Here is a 23,586-nt window from a genome sequence, read left to right as displayed (position 1 = left end):
TTTTTGGTCTACCACAGCTCCTGCTTTAACGGTGAGGAAATGATCTAATCGTTTTCAATTTTGGACCTGGCTCCCCTACCTGTACCCGCCTCCTAGTTGACTTAGGTTTCCTGTCCATGGACTCAGGCCAATCCAGCAATAGGCCTGCCAGACCCTGTGCTACCTCCACAGCCTCTGCCTCTCCACACAACGCAAGGCTGTATCGACTTTGGTGGTCCTGGAAACTGCCAAAAAACCCCTATCCACCTGGGGTGTAACACACTGTAATACTTAATGCCCGTGCACAGTCTGTCTGATTCAGTGTGACTAAAGATGCTGATGAAAAACCTAGGAAGACCAGGTAGCTACACACGAGATAAGCACCAAAGTATACTGCAATATGCACACACACTGGGATCGCCAAGAGTCTTCAATCTTCCCATGAAGAGACAATGCCTATGTCATTCTCTATGTCCTCTCCTGTCCAATCCAGAGTGGCAGAACTTCACCTATTGTCATGGAGGTTCCCAACTGGTGAACAGCAAACACATTAGCCTCAAAGCTCATCCCCAAGCAGTTCTATTAAATTGTGCTTATTTGCACAACGAAAGAATTCTTCCCTTTACAAACTGCACCACTGTGGTGTTTCCTTCAACAGCAAGCTTCTCTAATAACCGCACACTCTTCTTTACATACACATACACAAAATGCAGATTTTACAACTTCCGCAAAAAAAAAAAAAAAAAAAAAAAAGGTGCCCTGCATCAGTACTTTGCACAGAAGCCTCCCTCTGCAGGCAAGTGTGTAGAGTGCTCCAAGCCACTAGGTTCCTTTGTACCAGGCTATTCTGGGGTGGCCACTGCTATTCGCACCTCTCTCAAGGAATCTGGCCTGGTCCATGACATCCCACAGGCCTATAAATCAGGGGAGTTGCTGACTCCTCTGGACCATCTGAGTATTCCAGCCCTGTTTCCAATTCCTCACCCAACAGCAGGCAGTGCACTGGGACCTGGGAGTGCCGTAGTGTTACCTGAGGCTGCAACTCTCAGGATGCATCCCCTCACCCCAGAGATGCCCCCAAAACACTCTCTTCAAGTCCAAATGCCTGCCATTCAGCTGCAAATCAAAGGCTCTGAAGCACACACAAGGGACCCATCCATCGGACCCATCCATCGGGCCTTGGCGCCCCGGCTCACTGAGCCCGCCTGGGGAGACTTTCTTCAAGCCTGTGGGAGCCCCAGGGTGTAAAGATGGTGTCAGACCCGAGCCTCTGACACAGATCGGGCTGGCTTAAGAAGCTGTGATAAAACTAAATGATCTGACACTTTCTTCTTCATCCTCTTTTCTTTTCCTTTCACAAACAGAACAGGCTGCAAATGTGACCTACTTTCTCTTTCTTTGTGATTATGCAGAACTCACAAAGCTTTTCCTTGAGCCTGACTAATATTTTCAGTGACATGCTTTTCATCTTTTGGGAAAGGAGAGCCCGCCTCGGCCTGCCAGAGCACATGAGTCTTGGTGAAATGACCGACAAGGGCACGGGAGGTACAAAGACTCCGCTGTGGGACTCATGAGAGACTTTCACTGAGCACAAGGAAAAAAAAAGAAAGAAAGAAAGAAAGAGCCAGATCTGGTCCCTGGAAAGGCATTTGCCCTCTGTGCGAAAGGTTTCATCAACAGGAATCACGATGTTATTGATGAGCGAAGTGCCTCCCAAGGTCCTCAGCACAGCCCAGTCCGGGGACCACAGGCTCCGGGCGGCCTGGAATCTTGCCCGACTCCAAGCCCACTCAGGTACATCCAAACTCTGCATTTTGCATTAAAAATTAATTGCCTTCTTCCAACTCTTCAGTGAATCAGCACACAACGGGGTTTTTTACGTATCAGGAGGAACGATTTAGAGATAAAAACCAAGCACCCAGCAAGGGTGGAAACCTGGCTCTATTATTCAAAATTAAGTTGATATTGACTTCTCCCCGCTCTTTTTACCTTGGAGGCTTTGCACTTTTTCATGTCTGATCTGCTGTCTGTTTCTAAGAGTGAAATTCCAAATTATAACTTATAGTTGGTACACATTTGCTTGGTGACTTTCGAAATGTCGCTGCTGGCCCAACCTCTGGCCCTAGGGTTCTGATCCAAAGCTTCCCCTTCGTCCTCAGTGAGGTGAGAAAGCCCGCTCAACACTTACACAATACATTGTCCAAAATAGAAACAGACTTGCAGCCTTGGACCCAACTGTGTTTGCTTCTATCCAGGTTAGTGCAGCTTCAAGCCACATCCCGGCTGTCTGGTCAACACTGACTCAGACATGAGCTGGACTCACGAGGTCCAGAAAGTCCCTGCGCCAGAGTAAGGAGCACCAGCTGCACGGCCTTCAGCAATGTAAGGGCTGGGTCAGCTCCTGAGTATCACCTCCCGTAATTCCATCTCCACTACTACTAAATAGTTCTCGTTCATTCATTCAGAAAGTAGTTACCAAGCGCCTCTGAGGCAGCACTGTGCTCAGGCAACACAAAGGTGAACAAAACAGCCACTGTCCCACCTTTCAGGAATTTGTGAGAGTGAAGACGAGGACAAGGGCTCCAAGTGTTACAGTGGAGGGAGCAGAGCGTGCTGTTCATCCTCAGCCTCTGCCTCTCCATTCCCCTTACATGCGCCCATGTGATTCCCTCTGGCCCCCCATCCTGGTCCCTGCTCAGCACCATGTGTATTTCTCAGTGCAGTTGTGACATTTAGCAGCAAAGACTGGAGAGCTGCTCAGTGGCATCAATTTATCCTCCTTCCTGTTTAAGTTCTGATCACACTCCTAGTTCTACCCACCGAAGCCTCATCTATCTCTTGCTAGTTTCAGCATCTGGAATCCCGCTCTGTCTCGCACCCGGGCAGGGATGAGCTGCAAGCTGCCAGCCGGCCCGCCACTGAGTTCCACCAGCCTTTGGAGACTCTGGTGCCAGCTGTTTGTCTGCACCACAGTGTGCTGTTGCTGGTCCCCCTGGATATGAAAGCTCACCTGGCGGACAGAGACCTAACTCCAGGTCCAGTTCCATGCGGGTGGCACCACCCATCCTCCTGCCATTGGCTGGCCCGGCCTCTGAATGCAATGACAACTCTGGAAGGAAGAGCTGACCTCACAGGTAAAAAGGTAGACTAGCCAGGAAGAAGGTGTTCCAAAGAGTAGATCTAGTCGTTCCCAATGTATTAGTCCGCCTTCAGGTATGCTACCAAAACTATTTGGCAGAGAATCTCTCTTCTCAAAACTGGACAAAGTGAAAATGGCTAAACAACAGTTGGCATAAGGGCCTGGATAAATCCGCTCAGGAAGAATGCATCAAGAGCAAACAGGAGACAAGCCAGGAGCCATGTCCTCACGGTCGAAGGAGAAGGACCCTGAGCTAGCAGTCAGGACTACACTGCCATCCCGCACGGCCCTACACTGATTGGCCGGGAGTGAGGTCACCGGCAACTGTCTCACTCTCTGAGCCTCGTTTCCTCATTGTTAAAACAGCAGGTGATATGAGGCTATCTGAAACCTTTATTTTATTTTATTTTATTTTATTTGGGGTGGGGGGGCACTTTTCATATATTTTTATTGATTTCAGAGAGGAAGGGAGAGCGAAAAATAGAAACATCAATGATGAGAGAGAATCATCCGTCGGCTGCCTCCTGCATTCCCCACACTGGGGATTGAGCCCACAAGCTGGGCATATGGCCTGACCAGGAATCGAACCGTGAACCTCCGGGTTCATAGGTTATACTCAACCACTGAGCCACGCTGGCTGGGCTGAAATTTTAAATAGTCCTCCTCTTACTTCAAGCTAGCAGATGGATTTTTTAAATAAAACACTGTCAAAATGGGTCAAGTTCTTGAAAAAAACACACACACACAAAAGAAACAACAAACAAAAACAAAGCACCCCACCCCCAGCACATAGAAGAGAAATGAACACAAAATATTGAGTCATCTAGTGTGAAAAGCCAACTGAGACAGACAAGGCCTCTGACCAGAAGAGCAGGCACTGAGCGGGCACGGTTGTTCTATCAAACGACGCCTTCGAGAGCCTCCCTCCTGAAAAGGGCTTCCCTGATCACATACGTGAAAATCGCTGTCCACCGCACACTCTTCTTAAAGTCACCATCCCTACTGCCGTCTCTCATGAGTCCTGGACCACTGAAACCTGTTTAAGCTTAACCCAGAGCTGTTAAAACTCATCTGACCAAGGAATGAGTTTTTTATATTTATTTATTATCATCTTTCAGATGTAGATATACGAGTTTCACATTAGAGGATATAGTACTATAAAATAAAGTTTGGGCTTTAAAAACAACAACATAAAGAAAGTGCCCAGCAAAACCCAAGCAGGCATAATCTTAATTTACCCATTCGACTCTTGAGCAACAGCTCATGGCTGGCTACATAGTCAAAGTCACAGCCCACTAGGCCTTCTCTTTCTTACTCATTGACCCTTGGTCACTGCAAAGATACGGTCCAGCTGGGCAAAGTGGTGACCTCAGTCTTGGCCAGCCACTTCTTATGGGGCCTCAGGACACACAGCACGCTGTCAGCAAACCAGCCAGCACAGAACTAAATCACCGTGATGTCTTCCTGCCTGGGGACGCGCCTCTGCCTGCACGGAGACTGCTGGGGACAGCTAATTGCCTCTCAGCTCAGGCTGCACAGCTTTCTCACATCCGCCACTCCCCAGGGTCAGATTTTCTCGAGCTGCATTTTTCAGAGAATAGGGGGGAGGAAGGGGAAAAGAGAGACAGCAGCGGTGGGCAGGAAATTGCTCTTTATCTTCATTATAACTTAAATCACCATCTTCAAAATCCTTCACTTAAAACAATAAAAAGTCCTTTCCCAATTTTCGGTTTAGGGTGTAAGGATGAAGGCTGAAACTCTAAATTAGGGAAGGAGGTGTTGTTTGGGAGTGAGAAAAGCAGAGTGGCTTCCTCTCTGGGCTCTGACACTCTGGTCCTCGTCAGCAGAAGTGTTGAAGGGGGTGGACAGCAGGTGCCCGCCCTGGACTTCTGTCACTCGTCTCCCTAATGCCCCTCTCCCTAGAATTCCACAGCCAGACCATCCTCCTTTCAGTGAGGTCTCTGCTGGACCTATTACACGTTGGTGTATATTTTACTATCAGTGGGATGTCTCCTTTCCTATATGTCCAAATTCTCTGAAGACGGACTGCATGCAGTTGGCTATTTCCAACTTGTAGTCAGTCCCATGACAGTTTCAATGGGCTGGTCTCGAGTTACTGGCTTGCAGGAACCTCTTAACTGGATTTCTCACAAAGGACTCCGTCCACGTACAGTTGTTGAGCTGATGTCCCCATGGGGACAGGAAGGTCAGAGGCTTCCTAGTCCACCATCACTGACATTACTTCCTCTTGGTCTCCTCAAAGTTTCCATGTTCCTACTTTCAAATTACACTTAAGAGCACACACATGTCATTAACATTCATATGAAGAATTGGCCAGTGGTACGTCCCCTCTTGGTTCTCTCCCTCCAGGCCAGCTCCTGAACAGCATTCTCTCTGTGGAAAGCGGGTGGTTGTGGAGCTTGGTGAGTTTATTTCTTTTTGGTCTGCTCTAATCAAGAAACTGAATAGTGTAAGGGCAGAGCTCCGTGGCTGACGTGGATGGCATGCAGCATGCTGGGGACTGGCCTGAAAGGCTGGGGACTGCTTTCCTTGGGACGCAGGTCAGCCTGATGGCTGGTGGCAGGGCTGGAGGATGGCTGTGGCGCCTGGCATGGGGGTCTCCATGGGGAGGAGCAAGGTCTTGCTGATGCGGGCAGGGTTCACCCTGACACTAAGAGTTACTGAGGGCTCTTCTCAGAGCCTCTCAGCTTCCGAGAACACAGATAAAGATGTCTCAGTCACTGCCCTCACAGACCACTAACTCTTATTCAAACGAAAAACACATTTCTGATTTCTCATAACTCCCTAAGTGCTTTAAGAAACCACATTCTTAATTATCCACTCTACTGAGCTCCACCTTGATTTTAAGTCAAATTATTCCCAGTTTGCTCGTTGCTGAGGGGAAGTGTGTGGTAGAGGGATAAGGGGCAGCAGGGGGGAGGAGGCCTGAAAAATGCCTGTAAATGTCAGGCCAAGTTTAAACAGCTGAGGAGAACACCCCAGGTGGGAAGGACACAAGAGAGAGCAGACTGCATTATCTCTCAAGTTCAGGACTCCCTCCCCAATCCTGATATTATTTACTGCTTCCATCTAATGAGCTTTGATTTGTGGCCAATGACGGCACACAGCCAGCTGCATTCAGCAACCACATGACACGTGGTTTCCACGGAAGTTGATACACAACTGTGAACTAGTTCAAGTGTAGAACAGTCACACCACAGGGAGGGAAAAGCCTGCTCTGGCATCAGATGGAGTGACTGTGCAGAAGGCGGATCCCATGTAAGTGTGGAGGTTGTGAATTGTAAGTGCAGAGTCATGAATTAAGCTTGAGTAACTGAACTTCATGAAGCTTGCCCTCCTATCAGTCACCATCATGGTGGTTATCAGACCAGCATCACAGAGATCTGGGTCTTGAAGACAGTTGAAGGTTGACCCACTAGGGGCAGCGCCTGGTCCTCGAAGAAGCATGTGGCTGTGAAACTCTTACAACAAGAATCAGTCTTGGTCAAACAAACGTTGGTGAAAATGTGGAGAAAATGGAACTCTCTTACATTGCTGGGGGTCATGTAAAATAGTCCATGGCAGTTCCTCAAGAAGTTAAACACAGAGTTATCATATGATCCAGCAATTCCACTCATAGGTATATATCCCAAAGAATGGAAAACAGGTGTGTAAAGAGAACTTGCACACAAATGTTCCTAGCAGCACTGTTCACAATAGCCAAAAAGTAGAAACAATACAAATGCCCATCAACTGATGAATGAATGAACAAAATGCAGAATATCCATACAGTGGAATATTACTCAACCACGAAAAGGAATGATATACTGATACATGGTACAACATGCATTACACTTAAAATCAAAATGCTAAGTAAAAGTAGCCAGTTATAAAAAGCCATATATTGCATGATTCCATTGATATGAAATATCCAGAATATGCTAATCCATTGAGACAAATAGCAAATTATTGGTGCCAGGGGTTGGAAAGAAAGGGAATTGGGAGGAACTACTTCATAGGTATGGGTTTCCTTTTGGGATGATGAAAAAGTTCTGGAATTAGATAGTGGTGATGGTTGCATTACACTGTGAATGTACTTAATGCCACCGAATTGTATTTTAAAATGATGAATTTTATGCTTCATGTATCTTCTGCACACAAGAGAATTAGTCTTGCTCAATTATGTGCCTGCCTTACCCCCAGCACCCTGCCTTGTCCGTATGCCTGCTGGTGTTGACTTCTAACTTTGGCCCATGGCCTGGGCTTCTTGGACTCTATCCGCCAAGTCTTGCTATTATGTCAGTGATTTCCAAGTGTCAGATCCCCAGTACACTCACATTAGGGCCTTCAGATCACCTCTTACCCCAACATACAATCAAGAGAATGTGGTCATCACTTCAGTATGACATTGCTGCTAAATCAGTCTGGTTTTTAAAATAGATATATCAGTATAGTCTATTCTATTATTTTGCTCATGACTTTAAAAATTATCAACTCACATGACAGATATCCAGCAGTTTGTCTGATATCAGTTGGCCAGGGTGCCTCAACACAACTTCCCAGACCTCTCAGTTACCTGTTGGTACAATGAAAAATTACAATGAGTTAACTATTTTCATCCACCTCCAGAAAGTACAAAAGTGCATATTAAGCCAGAATGCATGAATTGATAGACCATTGATATTTAAGTGGGATTTCTCCCACTTAACATTGAACATTGTTACATTGAACTGACTGGCCTGAGATTTGTCAGCCAAGAGACATGGTCTTCAAGGGATCATGTACATAACAATCCCATCAGATGCCTGTTTGAAATCCAGACGTCCAGGCTCCCAGACATTCTGATTCACGAAGTTTCCGTAAGGTCTCTTTGGCTCATATACTTGATCCTTTAATGTCTGCTTCATAGGCTTCAACTTGTGCACAAACTCAGCCTTCCTGCTTCCCCAGAGCTATAGACCCCAGCATCCCTCTACTCTCCCTAGTTGAGATAGAATGCCAGAAAGTATCAGGGGCAGTTCTGAGCCCTTAGCTCTCGTTTTTTTCTCTGAGATCTCTCATGCAAACTTCAACATAGTATTTCCAAGTACCTTTAGGACATCTCTAGTGGGTGGCTCTGCTGTTATCTTCCAACCTAACATATCTAGGAACCACACTGAACTTTGGACTTTTAGGCCTGTCTCCTCCCCCCTTTTCCACTGGGCTTTCTATTGCTCTACAATTCATACTCATCCCATTCTTTGACATCCACCTCTAGTCCCACTTTCTCCCAAATGTCTTCGTGATAACCCTAGGCACGTCCAATTTCTCTCTTATTTCAGCTGTTCATAGCGCTTACTGCTGGCATCATACTCCTTGACTGCCAATCACATCTGCCTGTGTTGCTCCTGATCATCCCTTCCGGCCTGTTTCATGGAAACTCCTAAAGTTATTTCACAGGCACTGTGTTTGGTTCACTATTGTTCAGGCCTAGCATGTTGTCTAAACACTACCTAAGGATTGCAGTGAGTTCACATTAGATGCTCAGTACAAATATTTTTTAATGCAATTGTGCCTGAGTTCAACATAAGAGCCACCACCCCAGTGGCCACTTTCTCCAGTAAGGGCAACCCTCCTCTACTTCTGGTCTGCTTCCTTAAAAAGATGAAATAATGGCCAAGAAACACCCTCCCCATCCCTCCTCCACCTGCCTCACCTAGAGCAGGGTGCCCTCAAGCCTCTCCCAGGGGATGCTTTGCAAATGCAGAGCCCTAAGGTTGGAAGATGCCATAAACCATATCCTTTTTGGGATTTCATGCCGCATATACTCACTTTTGGTCATTTTTAGGCATGGGAATAAACAACAAAGACACAGTCCCTGCCCTCAGCAAACATAGCCTATGAACGCTCCCGAGAAGTCCCTCAGTAGAGATTTTAGGTTTAACTGTATTTTCACAAACTATACTCTCCCTCCCCGCCCTTTTTAAAAAGCACCTAACAGTCCTAAGGGCCACAGGACTCTATAATTCATACTCATCCCATTCTTTGACATCCACCTCTAGTCCCATCAGAACCAACCTTGTCCCTGCCCCACGCCTGGTGAGTCCCGGGCTCACCTGGAGGTCTAAATCACAGCCATTAACATGTGAGTAGCCAGCAATGTAACAGTCAAGATTTTTGAAGAAATCTGTCTGCCTCCCCAGCACATCAGCCTACTCCCAAGTGTTGGGTGAGGAATAAAGAACTGATCTTCTTATTTCCCACTAGGAAGCCCCACGCCCCCCTGAAGCCTCCTGGATGAGCCCAGGGTGTGTGCACTACCAGCTTTTCAACGCATCCTATATAAAACACATGAGTAGGGTGGTCCCAGTACACGTTGATCCTGCAGCAGCTAGTTCAGGCTGTTCCCTCCCAGGCACCCAGAAATAACAGCAGTGAGTAAGAACGTGGGGAGTGGGTGGGCCCCGACAAAGGGAGGTGGGGGCCATGATTAGAAGAGCTGGCGTGGGGGCTCGCCCATCTCGGGTTGTAAGGGTCTTACTAATGGGGTGAGAACTGGGGCAGAGCTAACAGCAGAGAGGGTGAGAAGCTGCTGAAACACTGACGTGGAGGAGGAGGAGGAGGAGGAAGGAGTGGGGTACACAGGCAGGCAGGACCAGAACACGCTGTAACCAGGGAACACGCGGGAGGGAGAGGTGGGAGGCCGCTGGGGAAGAGCAGAATTCTTTCTCTGATACTTGATGACTCTACCGTTTTGCTTTTAGGCAGGGACCCCACACTTCCCATACTTTGGGAAGAAATGGGTAGATTCAGAAATGGACACATTTATCCTCCTGGGGGTGCCTTCTCTGCCCTTCTGCCTCTACAGAGAGAAGATGAAGGAGGTGGTTAAGATGAGGAGGGGAGGGAGGAAGGAAGACCCTCAACTTGAAGATGACGTGATTATGGGCTTGTACCAAGTATCCCTGTCCTGGGCACTCCCATCGCCCTCCCATCATGTCCCCGCTCCCCTGTCGGCCCTCCCCAGCCCAGGAGTGGTACAACCACACCGATGCCATGTCCAGGTGTGGCCTCTCCTCCGTGGTTCCTCTCCATGCTCCCTGTGTCTGCCCAGCTCTGGGACATCCCCTCACTCAGCACCGTCCTGTGCTGAAGGGCTGCCCAACCCTAACTGCACTTCTACTGGGAAAAGGTTAAGGTGTTGCGCTTCCCAGCGGTGGCCAGGTGTGGTTTTAAGGCAGGTAACCTTCCAAGGTGCTCAAACTGATTAAACAAAATTTGTTGAGCCCTGCTAAGTGGCAGAGAAGATATAAAATAGTTGGGCATTGTCCCATGTACAGAAAGGTGGCCAGTTTGATTCCCAGTTAGGGCACATGCCCGGATTGCAGGCTTGATCCCACTGTAGGGGCCTGCAGGAGGGAACTGATTGATGTTCCACTCTCACATAGATGTTTCTCTCTCTTTCTCCCTCTCCCTTTCTTTCTCTCTAAAAATCAATCAATCAATCATAATCTTAAGAAAAAAGAAAAGAAAAAAAGAAGTTGAGGCCCAGGCCCTTGAAAAGTTTAGAATGCAGTGTGATCGAGAGCAGGAGGGGACTCCCCCTGGGAGAGCCGCCTGAGAACCTAGAGGGCTCCTGGACAGAGCTGCCAGCAGACTGGCGGACAAGACGCACAAGACAGATGAGCCCCCAGCCGGGGCAGTCACTGCTGTGGGCAGAGGGACTAGGCATGTGGAATGAATTAGGGAGACAGGCAGGAGCTGGAATTAACAGTGCAATAAAAACAAGAGCTGATTCCCCCTCAGGAGCCAGAGCACTTTATAGGGCGCAAGGCTGGCTGACAGGTCCCGCTGATCCCCCACCCTGTGTGGGGCCCACGGAACACAGCCCAGCACAGCTAGCGGCTCAGCAGGAAAGAAAGGGACTGAGAGTTGATGCTGCTGGTGGGGAATGGCTGCCTGGACATGACTCTCACCGCGGTGCTCTGGCTTGGGTTGAACCCACAACAAAACCACCTTGACCACTCGCTTTCACTTTGAGACTTTTCCTTGAGACTGTGCAGTGTCAACAATCAGCCAGCAAGCTGTCATAGCCCCTGGGAGCTGCCATTAATATATTCTTAATGCCCTATAACCTGCTGGTGCTTGTTGACTCTGATTTGACACAAAATAAAATTCTAAAATATATACAGTGGTGTTTTTATTTCTTCCTTCATGTTTGCTTAATTCACTGGACTATTCATTGCACCAAGGGTTCTTCCAACTCCTGCCTCAGGAGACACTGTGTCTTTGACTTGGCCACCCGGCATGGACACTCTGCTCCATCCTAGCCACAGCAGGGACTGCCAGGACCCAAGTTCACGAGTGGGTGGAGGCATGGTGCTCTCACTCTGGTCTTTGGATCTTCAGGGAGAATATGTAGATGGAGAGCAGTTTAGCAGGAGTCCTCCAGGGGGCAGCACTGAGAGACAGAGCAGGAGGATGAAGGCCCTGGATGCTGACTGGGTGCAGTGTCTCCCAGACTTTCTCTGTTAGTGACCCTGGCTGTCGTCTTCCCAACCACCTTGACTCTCCCTTCCTCAGTTCCCCGTTGGCTCTGTGGAGTGCCCAACATCTTCCGATAAATTATCTTTCTGCTTCAAACAGGCAGAGAAACTGTGTTACTCCACCAAGTAGTATTGTGTACCCACTGCTGACCCAGCCACAGCCCTGCAGTGGCGACAGGACTCCATGTGGGCTTTGAGGGAATGGCTGGTCAGCACTGTGTGAGGTCTTCCCAAGCACCTCTCCCCCTTCCTTTTATTTGATAATCTACCAAATAGGCAATAATAATGATAATACTGGTCGATGGGTGCTGGGATGTGTGAGGACAGAACTGGAAACGGTCCTTGCCCGCAGAGAGCTGTCTCAAGAGTGTACACTGGCCTTTAGAAAAATCCAGGTTTTCTCAACCCCACCTTCACTCCAGGCTCCCTGTCCAGACCACACCAATGGGAAGCATGCGGCCACGACCTTGAGCTCGGCACAGACACCTCCCCCAGTCCCCTTCTCTCACCGCTGTCCCTGCCTTCCCCCATCAGAACCAACCTTGTCCCTGCCCCACGCCTGGTGAGTCCCAGGCTCACCTGGAGGTCTAAATCACAGCCATTAACATGTGAGTAGCCAGCAATGTAACAGTCAAGATTTTTGAAGAAATTTGAAGGCCATAGTCTTCTGTCGTCAAACCTAGACCCCAACATTTTGCCCCTAATTCTCAGAACTGGAGTCGATGTGGGCAGTTGTTTCTGACCACGTCTAACTCTAGCGCAGTAAATACGCAGCCTCTCTGCCGTAGCCTCCACGACTCATTCTCCTCCCCTCCCTCCCTGCACTGCCACACCCTCTGTCTTCACCAGCTGCTAACACTGACCACATAGAAGCTGCTAGTCCATCGCCCCGAGAGATTGGGAGATTGTGGAAAAGGCGGCTCGGTTTCCCTTCCCACTGAATCTATCCTTCCTGTTATGTTCAGTCCTTTTTAAGAATGTGTACTTTGAGCATGGCTGGTGTGGCTGAGTGGTTGAGTGTCGACCTATGAACCAGGAAGTCATAGTTCATTCAATTCCCGGTCAGGGCACATGCCCAGGTTGTGGGCTCGATTGATCTCCAGGGGGGGGGGGTGTGCAGAAGGCAGCCGATCAATGGCTCTCTTTCATCACTGATGTTTCTTTCTCTTTCTCTCTCTCTCTCCCTCTCTCTCTCTCTCTCTCTCTCTCTCCTTTCCTTTCCTTTCTGAAATCAATAAAAAAATATATTTTTAAAAGTGGGGGGGGGGGGGGGAGTGTTTACTTTGAGAGAACAAAGCCTGTTAACTTCTGTTGCTTATCTCCCCCTGCGAAAGATATAGCACACCACCTAAAGATGGGAAAGAAGAAGAGGAAGGTGATCTAGATAGCCAAAGCCTACCGATACACGGGCTTGGAGCCTGCTGGAGCTGAGTGCTTACGGCAGGAGAGAGGGAAGCAAGAATTCAGCTCTCTGATCAGCTCTTTGTAGGTGACATTTGTATAAAATAGGGTGTCCTCCTTGTGCTGCCTTCAAACTTGGCAAATACCAGCTTCCCCCAAACACTGGTCACACGGCCATCGGCCATCGCAGACTTCCAGGCCCAAAGACACTCCAGGCTCATGTTTCCGCTTTCACCCCCAGGCACTCTTCCCACGTTGTAATTTGCTCCCTGTCTACAACAAAAACAAAAAACCCTCCAGAAACGGTGCTGGGAGCCAAGACAGCCCAGAACCCAGCACAAACGAGGAGCTGCTCGCCATCGATGGTGAACTGACCACAAGGTCTGAGCGCCTGTGGTGTGTCCGCAGGGCGGGCACCAGCGGCGGGGCTGCTGCTACCCTGTCATTGCCTGCGCCGCCTGTAATTTTCCGGCAGGACGCCCCACATCACACAGCACCAGCATCCTTCTCCACGCTTTTTATAACACAAATGCCGAGTTTCGCTGAACAAGCCCGCCCTTGTCCAAGCCTCAGCTATCTGTTGTCTAACATATGTAGATTGGTATTTTTATTGCCTCCTGAACACACCGGATTTCCCTCAAGGAAGAGCTTGGTGTCACTTCACAGAGACACGTAAATCATCCACTGCAAGCGCTGGCAGGGACCTTTGTGGCTGCCCTCCGACCTCCTCCTCCATCCGCCATGGAAAGGAGAGGTGAGTCCCCTTTTAAGCTCTTACAGACCATTCCAATGAGAACACCGGCTCTCTGACTTGGAGCCAGAGCCCTTTTCATGTGAAGAAACCAGCGTACGAGGCTGAATCTTTTCAAGACATGCTCTGATGGCCATGGTAAGAGGACAAGAGGAAAAGTTACTTAAAATACAGAAAGAAGCCAGCAGCCTGGCGGTAGCCAATGAAGTTAATACATCCTCCCAATTAAACCTTTGAGGCAGAGCCAAGCAGTGGAATTTGAGTTTCTCTGCTGGTCTTCCAACAGAATTCCTAATGAGCTGCGGGGTGACCCAAAGGCGAAGAAGAGGGAAAAGATAACCAAGAGCCTCAAGGGTCCAGCTCAGACCCCTATGCCTGGGCACAAAGGGATGCCCATCAGCCTCCCTGTCCCCCAGTGGCCCATGGCGAGGGGGCACAGGACCCCCTCACCTGCGGTCTGTCAGGACGGGGAGGGGGGACTCGGTCCCTAACAGCTTTTTCCTCCTGAGGAGAGTGTGCACATCCACCAGCGACTGGCTGCCAGGGCTGCCGGCAGGGGCTGAAAGGCACCACATTAAGCCCAACATCATTATTATTAAACCTGCAATTTAAAACCAATTATGCTTTGCAGAAGACTGCAGCCTCCATTTAAACCACTCCTGGAGGAAAATGAAAAGCTCGTTGCACAGAGTTCAAGGCAAGCTCCAGAAGCCCTTATGCCGCATGAAGCTGGGACTCAAGCACAGATTAATAATAGTAACCCCGGGGTTCCCACTCAGATGGAAAGGGCGATGGAAAGCAAATGCCAGAGAAGAAAAACAAGATGCAAACATCTCCCCTTTACCGAAAAGCAGTTAGAGCTGGAGATTTCAAAAGAAATTTACTTACTTCCCTCAGGGAGGGGAACCTAACATGTAAATAAGTGATACCAAACTGGTAGCCAGGCCCTCCTGTGGCTCGTTGGGGGGAGGGGGGGGAGAGATCACTTGCTAACATCTAGAAATCAGATTTTTCCATGCAAAAAGTCTGACTTTGCAGCTTCTGTTGACAAATCAGAATATCCAGAAATAATACCGTGGCAACAATGTTTAGAGCCAAGGCTCAGTTGTCAACTTTAGATGAACGGATGGGCACATGCTCTCTTGTTCACCCCAGTCTCCACCACTCCCTGCTGCCTCCCACAGAGAACCTGCTTCCATGGCCACTTAGTGTCTTACAAAGGGTTACAAAAAGTTAAATCTTCCTTAGAATGGTGTCTCTATCAAAAATTTTCTTATGCTTGTCCTACTTCATTTATTTGCGTTCTCCGTCTGACATACCGGTAGACATACAATTGATTGATTCCTAACCCTAATCTCTGTTCAAAGACAAGTGTCCTGCAGCTGCTGAAACTATGTCACACAGGAAGTCAATTTCAACTTGAGTAATATTTATCAAGTGCCTTCAGGGTTCAAGGGACTGAGCTGGGCCTCGGGGGAAGGACTCAAATAAAATTAAGGCCCATCACTTCCCCATGGGCATTTGGGCTCAAAGGACTGGGTAAAACCCTGGAGAAGATGACTCATATAAAAGGCAGAAACCACTCTGGGGTTCAGAGGAGGCAGAAACCGCCTCTGGCTGGAACATCAGGAAAAGCTGCATACAAGGAAGAAACAGCATTTGGAATGGGCTTCGAGGAAGGGCTGGGTTTTGCTAAGGGCAGAAGGGAAGTAAGAGATCTGCTCGAGAGAGAACAAGGTGGGTATCTGCAAAGGCAGAGAAGATCCAGGGTGTGTGGGCACCAGGAAGGACCCCTCCCCCAAATATGTCTAAACTTGGAAAGAGAAGGGTTGGGCTGTTGAACGGCTGGGTTTGTTCCCACCTCCTCTCCCGGCCCAACTCCTGCAGTGGCAGAGGCAGCATCTTAACTGCACTGTGCATCTGTCCCATGCACAGATGACAACTGAGTGAAGCAGGGGGCCATCCTCATGACATCCTCTGCCCCTGCACCAGGAACACGCAAACCACCTCCAGATGCAGATACCACAAAACGGGGCTATGTCTGTGTTACCACCTGGCAGTGCTGGCTGCTGTGGACTCCATTATTTAATGCAGCGCCCACTGGGACCCAGGCCCTGCCTAGGGGTGTACCCAGTATATGGCGTGGTCCCTGCCCTCATGGAAAGAGAACTGACAAGTAGGAAATTAGCAAAGACGGGGGTTTAGCATCCTCTTTCCACTCAGTTGCTGAGGAATACGCCTTGGAATTCAGATTTAGCTTCCCACCCTAAAACCCACAGTCTCTGCCCTCAAAATTCACCCCGAGGCCAATCTCTCCTCATTATCTGCATTGATGCCATCTTAGCCCAAGTCCCCTCCCTAGACCTCTGCGAGAGCCTCCAGACTAGTCACTCTCCCTCTGCCCTAAACCCAGAGACTATTCTCCACACTGGAGAAAAGTCCATTTTATCATGATACTCTTCCACCAAACAGCATCTATCATACTTGGAATAAAATCTGAAGTCCTCACAGTGGCTTTCAAAGTGCTAAGTAACCCTGCACCTGACTACCTCTTCCCCTCATCTGCCTCCCCTCTCTCCACTCCGGAGAGCGGCTGTCATTCCAATACTTACTGAGTGCCTACCAAGCACCCAGCCTCAGGCCCCTTGCACTGGCTGTTCCCTCTCCTGTGCCTCAAATCCACGTGGATCCCCACACGTCACTCACTCAGGCCTTCCCAAATATCCTACCGAGAATGGCGGCCCTTGCTATTCAGCTCCTCCTCCGCTTTGGTTGCCTCCTAGCACCCGTCATGAGCAGGAGGGTCTGGGTTATAACTATATTCGTGCATTGTGTTTTCTGCCTGTCTCCTCCACTAGTAGGCAGGCTCCCTGGGCTCAGGGCCTTTGTTTTGTCCACGGTAGTGTTCCCCGCATTGAGATGAGTGTTGGGCACAGCACAACAGCTCACTAACTACTTGCTGGGTGATTGAAATGAGGGCTGATCTGTAGGAGAGCTAGCGGTCCAGGAAAGGAGGAAGCAAGGGTGAGCGGCCCCAGGAGACTCGGGGAGGAACTGGCACCAGAGGCCACCTGTGATGAAGCGACAGGCAGACAGGAGCAAAGACTTCTTCAAGTGGAAGAAAAGCCATGATCCAAAGTGTACAAGTGGGATCTGGCAAGGCAGGGCTGGAGAGGGCAAACTGGCCCACGTAACCCCAACGGTCAGCTCTTGGGGTTTCCTTGCCGAAGATGAAGTTGGAGAGGAAGTGCAGGATTAGTGGCTTTAAACATCACCTGCCCAGGCAGGGCTCATCTCCAGAAATCCCGACTCAGGAGGTCTGGGTGCACACCAGGAATCTATCTTTAACAGGTTTGGGACCACTACGCAAAGATACACAACATCAGAGCAGGGTGCCAATTTCTTACTGAACATTATCTCTTTATCCCCACTGAGAGCCTCTCTGGAGGGGGAGACAGGGAGAGCCAAGAGGGGGAAGGAGCAATGCTAGGGGTGGGAAGCCTGCAGGGCAGCCCAGGGATGCTTAGGGGAGGGCATGAAGGACTAGGTGGGCACCAAGGGGATGGAGACGCTGGAATCACATTCAATGCCTTTTTAACTCCCGAATCAGCCGGGTATGACGGAGACAGATGTCTACCCCAGACCTACTGCCAACCTAATTACTTAACCCTCAGTGCTTCATTTTCTCATTCACTCCCTATCCTACTCATAGAAAACAAACAAAAGTCAGAAGGCCTACTATGTGTCCCTGATCTGGGCAAAGGCACACAGATAAAACATCAGTCCTGCCACTCCAGGCACATGTGATTTCACCAGGTAAACAGGGAAACAACTTCAAAACAGTAAACCCTATACCAGAGTTGCTGCAAAGATTTAAGAAGGGAGTAGAAATGAAGGGCCCATATAAAATAGAAAGTCGAGGAAGGCACTTGCATCTTGCTGGTTTGCATAGAGCTGCTCCTAAATGTAGTAAGTGATGACAAGGGACTGGTGCACCCCAAGATTAGTCCCTATGTGCTGCTCCAGGCCTGGGAATCACTGTCCTAGAGGAGAGAGAGATAGACGAAGACAGTCAACCCATATAAGACACTTGGGCACGCTGAGAGCCCAGCCCCACGGAAATTGCAAGGCACGGAGAACCTAAAACCTTCTCTGTGTCTTTGGTTTCAACCTCCACCCCAACCAAGTGTGTGATGAGAGCTGCTGATGGCAGCAAACTGGAGAGATTTAAATTTCATCTTTTAATTCTCCCACCCACCCCCGCCAGTGCCTACTTGCAGGAACAGCCTACCCAGAAAAATGGCCAGGAGACAGGCAGCAGGAGCGAAACATCACATCTCCTGCTGGGGGTAGGTGTAGGGGGTGTCAGGAAGACCCTGAGGAGGAGCCTGTGGGTAGGACAGGAGTGAGAGGGAGTGAGAGGGAGTGAGAGAAAGCTCTGTGAGGTCTTTGGGGTTTATTTGGGCTTCAATCAGCGCAGCTTCAGCACTCGTGTTGGGGTTATGTTATGTTTTGATAAAAGGGCATCATTTCTAAAAGTTTGATGGCCAGTGATCTGCTCTATCCACCCACATTACAGATGAAGAATGGGGTGCAGAGATGGGCAGTGACATGTCTACAGTCACACAGATCATTTGTGAGGCAGTCAGGACTGGAATCCAAGTCTCTGACTCCAAACTCTCATCTCATATTGTAGCTGAACACCACCACCACCAAAACAAAAACTGGCCACATTGTAGCAGGCCAAGGACATGGCTTGTCAGATCAAATATCTTGAAACTCAGCCTGGGAAATGGGGCCAGCTCTCAGGTGGCTTGTCTGAGCCAGGCCAACAAGCTGAGCAGGAAAACAGATAAACAGACGTTTCCAAGAAGGAGTCTCTGCCATCAGGAGTCAGCTGCCCGTTGCACCAGTTTTAATTTGTGATTTCAGTGCCACACAGCCCAAGTTTATTCATGGCAACCTAGAGAACGGGGGGGGGGGGGGGGGGGGGGGGGGGGACCTTCTTGGAAATAAAAATAGATCCAGAGTTTTTAATAAAGAAAAAATGTCTAAATACCTAGGGAATCCCAACTCTCTCATGCACAGTAAACAGACGCCTGCAGTCATTCACTCCTGGAGTGTAGACCGTGGTGAGAACACATGGTGGAGAATGATGGCCAGCAGGTCTCGGGGGCAGGCTCATGGGCAGGGTTTCTGGAAAGCTAGCTCCCCGAGGTCAGGTTGCACAGCCATTCGCACCACAGGGCATGGGGAAGGCAACCCCGGTGTTTGGAAAAACAAAATGAGTAGATGGATTTGATGGTCCTGCAATGGGGAGCAGAAGCCAGCACCGAGATGACCTGGAGGCCTGCCATCACTGGCAGCAGAGTCTCCACGCCACGAGCTCTCTCTGTGAGCCCCCTGCACAGTGTGCTGAGGACAAAAGGGGGTGGGTGCTGGGGTCACTCATCGTCATGTTGGGGTGTTAAGACAAACATGCCCCAATCAAAGGGCTCCTTGGAAATCGTTTAGAGCACAATGGGAAGAGAAAATTTGCCCAAGTGGCTCCTGAAACTCAGGGTGAGGATGTTTCCAGAGAAGGGTTGTTTGCAATGAACAAAGTGCCATGGGTCTTTGTTTACTCCTATTGTCCTAGGATCATAGCAACTCTTTTACTCTCAAAAGTATCCTAACTTGATTTTTTTTAAAAAATCATATGATCCCACTAGTCCGAGGGCCCTTTATAACACACTTTCCTACGGGTGATCATTTACTAGTAAAATACCATTTTTGAGCACAATTGCTTGTCTGTACAAAGGATGACAAACCACTGGCAAACCTGTCCCCTTCCCACAACCATTCCCATGACAGACATTGTTAATGGATCACAGATGACTTTCCCTCTGATCCTAAACAAAGCCATAGAATCTTCTCAAAACAGCTCCCCAGATAATGAGTTGACTCCTGAGTTGATACTGATTTGCCCTCACTGGTCTGTATCTCATGTAGTCAGGAAGCCACTCAAAAGGGCTGCAACTTCCTGAGGCCACGAACACAAAGGCATGAAGGCCTTGCCCCAGATGCACTAGACATTGGTCTCGGTCAAAGCCACGACTATGCTCTTGTTTCTTTGGGGACTGGCAGTGACTCCGCCCAGGATGGCAGGAATCCAACCAACAGTCCCTGACTTTCAAGCAGACCCAACCAGCCGGAGCCCCACAGCTGTATTTAGAGCCCTCTATTTGGTCACGTAGGCTGCCCTGAAGGACCATCTGTTCAGTGGCTTGCTATAATGCAGGCCCTCCACTTGGCTTTATGGATCAAGTTTCACTCGTTTTTGGTTCTTCCTCCCAGATTTTGGTAATGGTAGAGGCACAGTTCAGACAAATATTGCTACAGTTTAACAGGCTGCCTCGTAGGACATAGCCTGTAGTTCCTGCAGGAGAAAACACACACACTTTCATTCACATAAATTAGGGGCTACCTTACTTCAAAAGTACATGGTGAACACTGAATATTTTCATTTTCACTACGACAGACAGGACACGAGTGTAACTTGAAACAGAAGAAATGTAACCGTACAAGAACTCTTCTCCTCGAAAGACGCAAGACACTAAGATGGACAGGCTGAAGGCTAATGGCACACTTCTCCAGGAGTGGTCAAGATGCTAATGAGCACAGGTAGGTGCTCAGTGAAAACGCGTGTGAAGGTAGCTTTGGCCGCATGTTTACTGAGAGGATGTTTCCCCAGGCTGTATGTGAGAGCTCCTGGGGGCCGGGCGGGGGGGGGGGGGGGGGGGGGGGGGGCGGGGTAGAGAGACCTTTAACTTCTTGAATCATTTATTTTTTTTCAGCAAATTTATTGACCACCTACTATGTATCAGGCACTATTCTAGGTGCTGGAAATAAAATCATAGACAAAACAGAGATAAAAGTTTCCCTGTATCTCCATCTCTAGCTCTTTCTTCACACACACACACACACACACACACGCATGAACAGCATTTTCATCTGCATGGTGGGATTATTGGTCTTTATGCCCCTTTTGGGCCAACCATATTTTCTCATTTTTATACGACAAACATGCAACACTTGCTAAAAGAGGCAAAAATGCTCTTTATTGTTATTTTAATTTTTTGAAAATATGTTTTTATTGATTTTAGAGAGAGGAAGGGAGATAGAAACATCGATTGGCTGCCTCCTACACACCCCCTACTGGGGATCAAGCCTGCAACCCGTGCATGTGCCCTGACCAGGAATCGAACCAGTGACCTCTTGGTACATGGGTCAATGCTCAACCACTGAGTCACACCAGCCGGGCCCCTTTATTGTTTTTTAAGGTGTCTGGAGAGTGAATCCCTCCCCACACAGAAATCTAGATGGCCAGGCCTGAAGGAGAAGCATTCCAGTTGAAAGGGCAGCTGTGGTTTAGAGCTGTGTGGCCCAAATGCCCAAGAGCTGTGTGTCAGGAATATTTTTAGAAAGTGCAGGACCAGACGGTGTGGAGAATCGGGCTGCAGTGTGGCCGTCTCCCCAGGAAGCAGCCACAGCCTTCAGGAGCCGCCCGGGGCCAGCTGTGCTCCCCGCACTGACACACCGCACGCCCCCTCCAACAGCATCGAAGGCTCGGCCCAGCAAGAACACGTGGCTGCCCAACAGGCTCCCAAGGATCAGCAAGATTTGCAGTTACTGCAGGCAAATAATTTCTGTTATCAGACTCTACAGGCGGGAGAAAGTGAGAGGTTAAAGCCGAGGGCCGCATCTGTGGTGAGGTGGACTGTCTTTTTTCAGATCTCTGAAACGCACAGCTTCTGGGGGAAATCCCGTGATCTACAAATAGTTGCAATCTTGCTCACATTCCCAAAGTGTCATTGTCATGCTGTTCTTCAGGTCTGTGGTCTTCCGTTGTGAATGAAACTTGTGCTTAGGGGTCGGGCAGAACTGGGTGACCTTGAGCAAGTTACTTAACCTCTCTGGACCTGTTTCTTTGTCAGAAACATGGGTCAATGTCTGGGGGTTTTGTGAGAATTAAGCAAAACAATCCATATAAAGCATTCAGCAGAATACCTGGCCTGTAACATGCTCCGTGCGTGCTAATTGTCACACTAGTTGTCACAGGATAGTTCAAAAGCAGATTTACTCAGCTAAAATTATTGGCGCATTTTACTTCTGGAAGCCACTGCTCACTAGCCTCCCCACCAGAGGAAGGGAAAGAAAAGAAATGAAACCTAAAGAGTCACATTTGCATTATGTTAGCTACTCCTACGAGCCACATAATGGGAGGAAGAACTGTAACAAGTGCTAAATATGAAATTATGAAATGACCTGTGGCTATTTCTGTCCCCACTTAGTATCTGTCAAAGGATAGGAAGACACACAAAGGATGTACAAGTGTGAGCTCTGCCCAGTGTCAGATTTCCCTCTGATTCTACCCACCCCTCTTCTAACCACGAGCTGGCTTCCCCGAAGCTTCAGGAAATAAATGGCCGAGGCTCTCCCAGCTCAGGGTGTGAGGGGGCTTACCTTCAGGTTAGGCAGCACCAGGGCCCTGGAATCCAGCCCCATTCTGCCACTGACTAAACAAGTCCCTGCCTCTCTCCAAAAAACAAGGCGACTGAACTAGGGATCATCTCTGACCTCTTATTCAGTGACATGAGAGTATGTGGTTCTATTCTCATAAGCAAGGTTAAGGCCTAAACTATCTTTGCCTGTGGGTTTTGTAAAAGTCTCATCTCTTTGATGGTGCAGTTGTTCACATCAGGATGAGCAAATGAGCCCAATGTCAAGTTGAAACAAGGTTATATGGCTGCTGGCAGACTTGTGAGAGTCAGTGCAAAACGCCTGCATTGGATTAGGTCAAGTCAACAGGTATTTATTGAACAGCTACTCACAGTCAGGCACTGTAGCAGACTCCCATGCAATATCAAGATATCCACCAGCTCCATATGGGCGTGAGCAGTGATAGGAAGAGAAGCCAAAAGCAAAAAAAAGCCTACAGATTATTTTAATGATAGTTCTTTGTTTAATCACAAAGTTACCATAAATCGTCAAATGTTTTATTGAAGAATATTTTCCATCCCATGAATAGCTAAAAATCCATACCTATAGCAAAACACAAACACAGAATCACCTCCATTTTAGATTCTGATTTAGTGAATTCCTCTATACCCCCGGTAAAACCATTTTAACAGTTTTATTCCTAAAACTGCAACCTTAAATCTCCTTTGTGTACTTTATAATTTGGGATATTTATTTATTATTTATTTGTTTGTTTGTTTGTTTATTTATTTATTTATTTATTTTGTTGTTAATCCTCACCTGTGAATATGTTTCCATTGATTTTTAGAGAGAGAGAAATATCAATGTGAGAGACACATCAATTGGTTGTCTTTGCACATGCCCCGACAGGGGATCGAACCTGCAACTGAGGTACATGCCCTTGATCAGAATCGAACCCAGGACCCTTCAGTCCCCAGGCCGATGCTCTTTATACTGAGTCAAACCAGCTAGGCAATTTGGGATATTTTTAAATAGAGAGTTTATGTAAATTGGTAATGGAAGGTCACTAGTGGGCCCTTCTTGGTTATCTCTGTTAGGCTGGTAGGCTCCCATCAAGCTATGTGCTCTCATCTCTTCTGCTTCTGTTTCATAGTGAGAAAAAGACACACTATACGAGCCAAGTACCAGGAGGATGGCAGGAAGCAGTGAGCCAGTGACTGCACTAAGTGCCCCATGCCATCCCAAATGAGCACACGAGGCAAAAACAGTGTGTGAGCGATGCCAACACAACTTCAGAACAAGTCCCCATC

General features: G+C 48.5%; 1 protein-coding gene across 2 annotated transcripts in view; it reads right to left on the bottom strand.

Moving 5' to 3' along the window:
* Nucleotides 1-23,586, bottom strand: part of PDZD2 (PDZ domain containing 2) — a 326,315-nt gene that overhangs the window by 224,917 nt on the left and 77,812 nt on the right. For both annotated transcript variants that reach the window (XM_070411946.1, XM_070411947.1), the window contains exon 2: nucleotides 7,618-7,694. The gene's annotated coding sequence lies outside the window, so the exon portion shown is untranslated. The remainder of the gene's footprint in view (nucleotides 1-7,617; nucleotides 7,695-23,586) is intronic.

This window comes from Myotis yumanensis, unplaced genomic scaffold (assembly GCF_028538775.1).
Source record: "Myotis yumanensis isolate MYYU_CA2020_CCGP unplaced genomic scaffold, mMyoYum1.0.hap1 SCAF_4, whole genome shotgun sequence".
In the NCBI taxonomy this organism is placed as follows: Eukaryota; Metazoa; Chordata; class Mammalia; order Chiroptera; family Vespertilionidae; genus Myotis; species Myotis yumanensis.
This window is presented reverse-complemented; position numbering and strand designations above follow the sequence as displayed.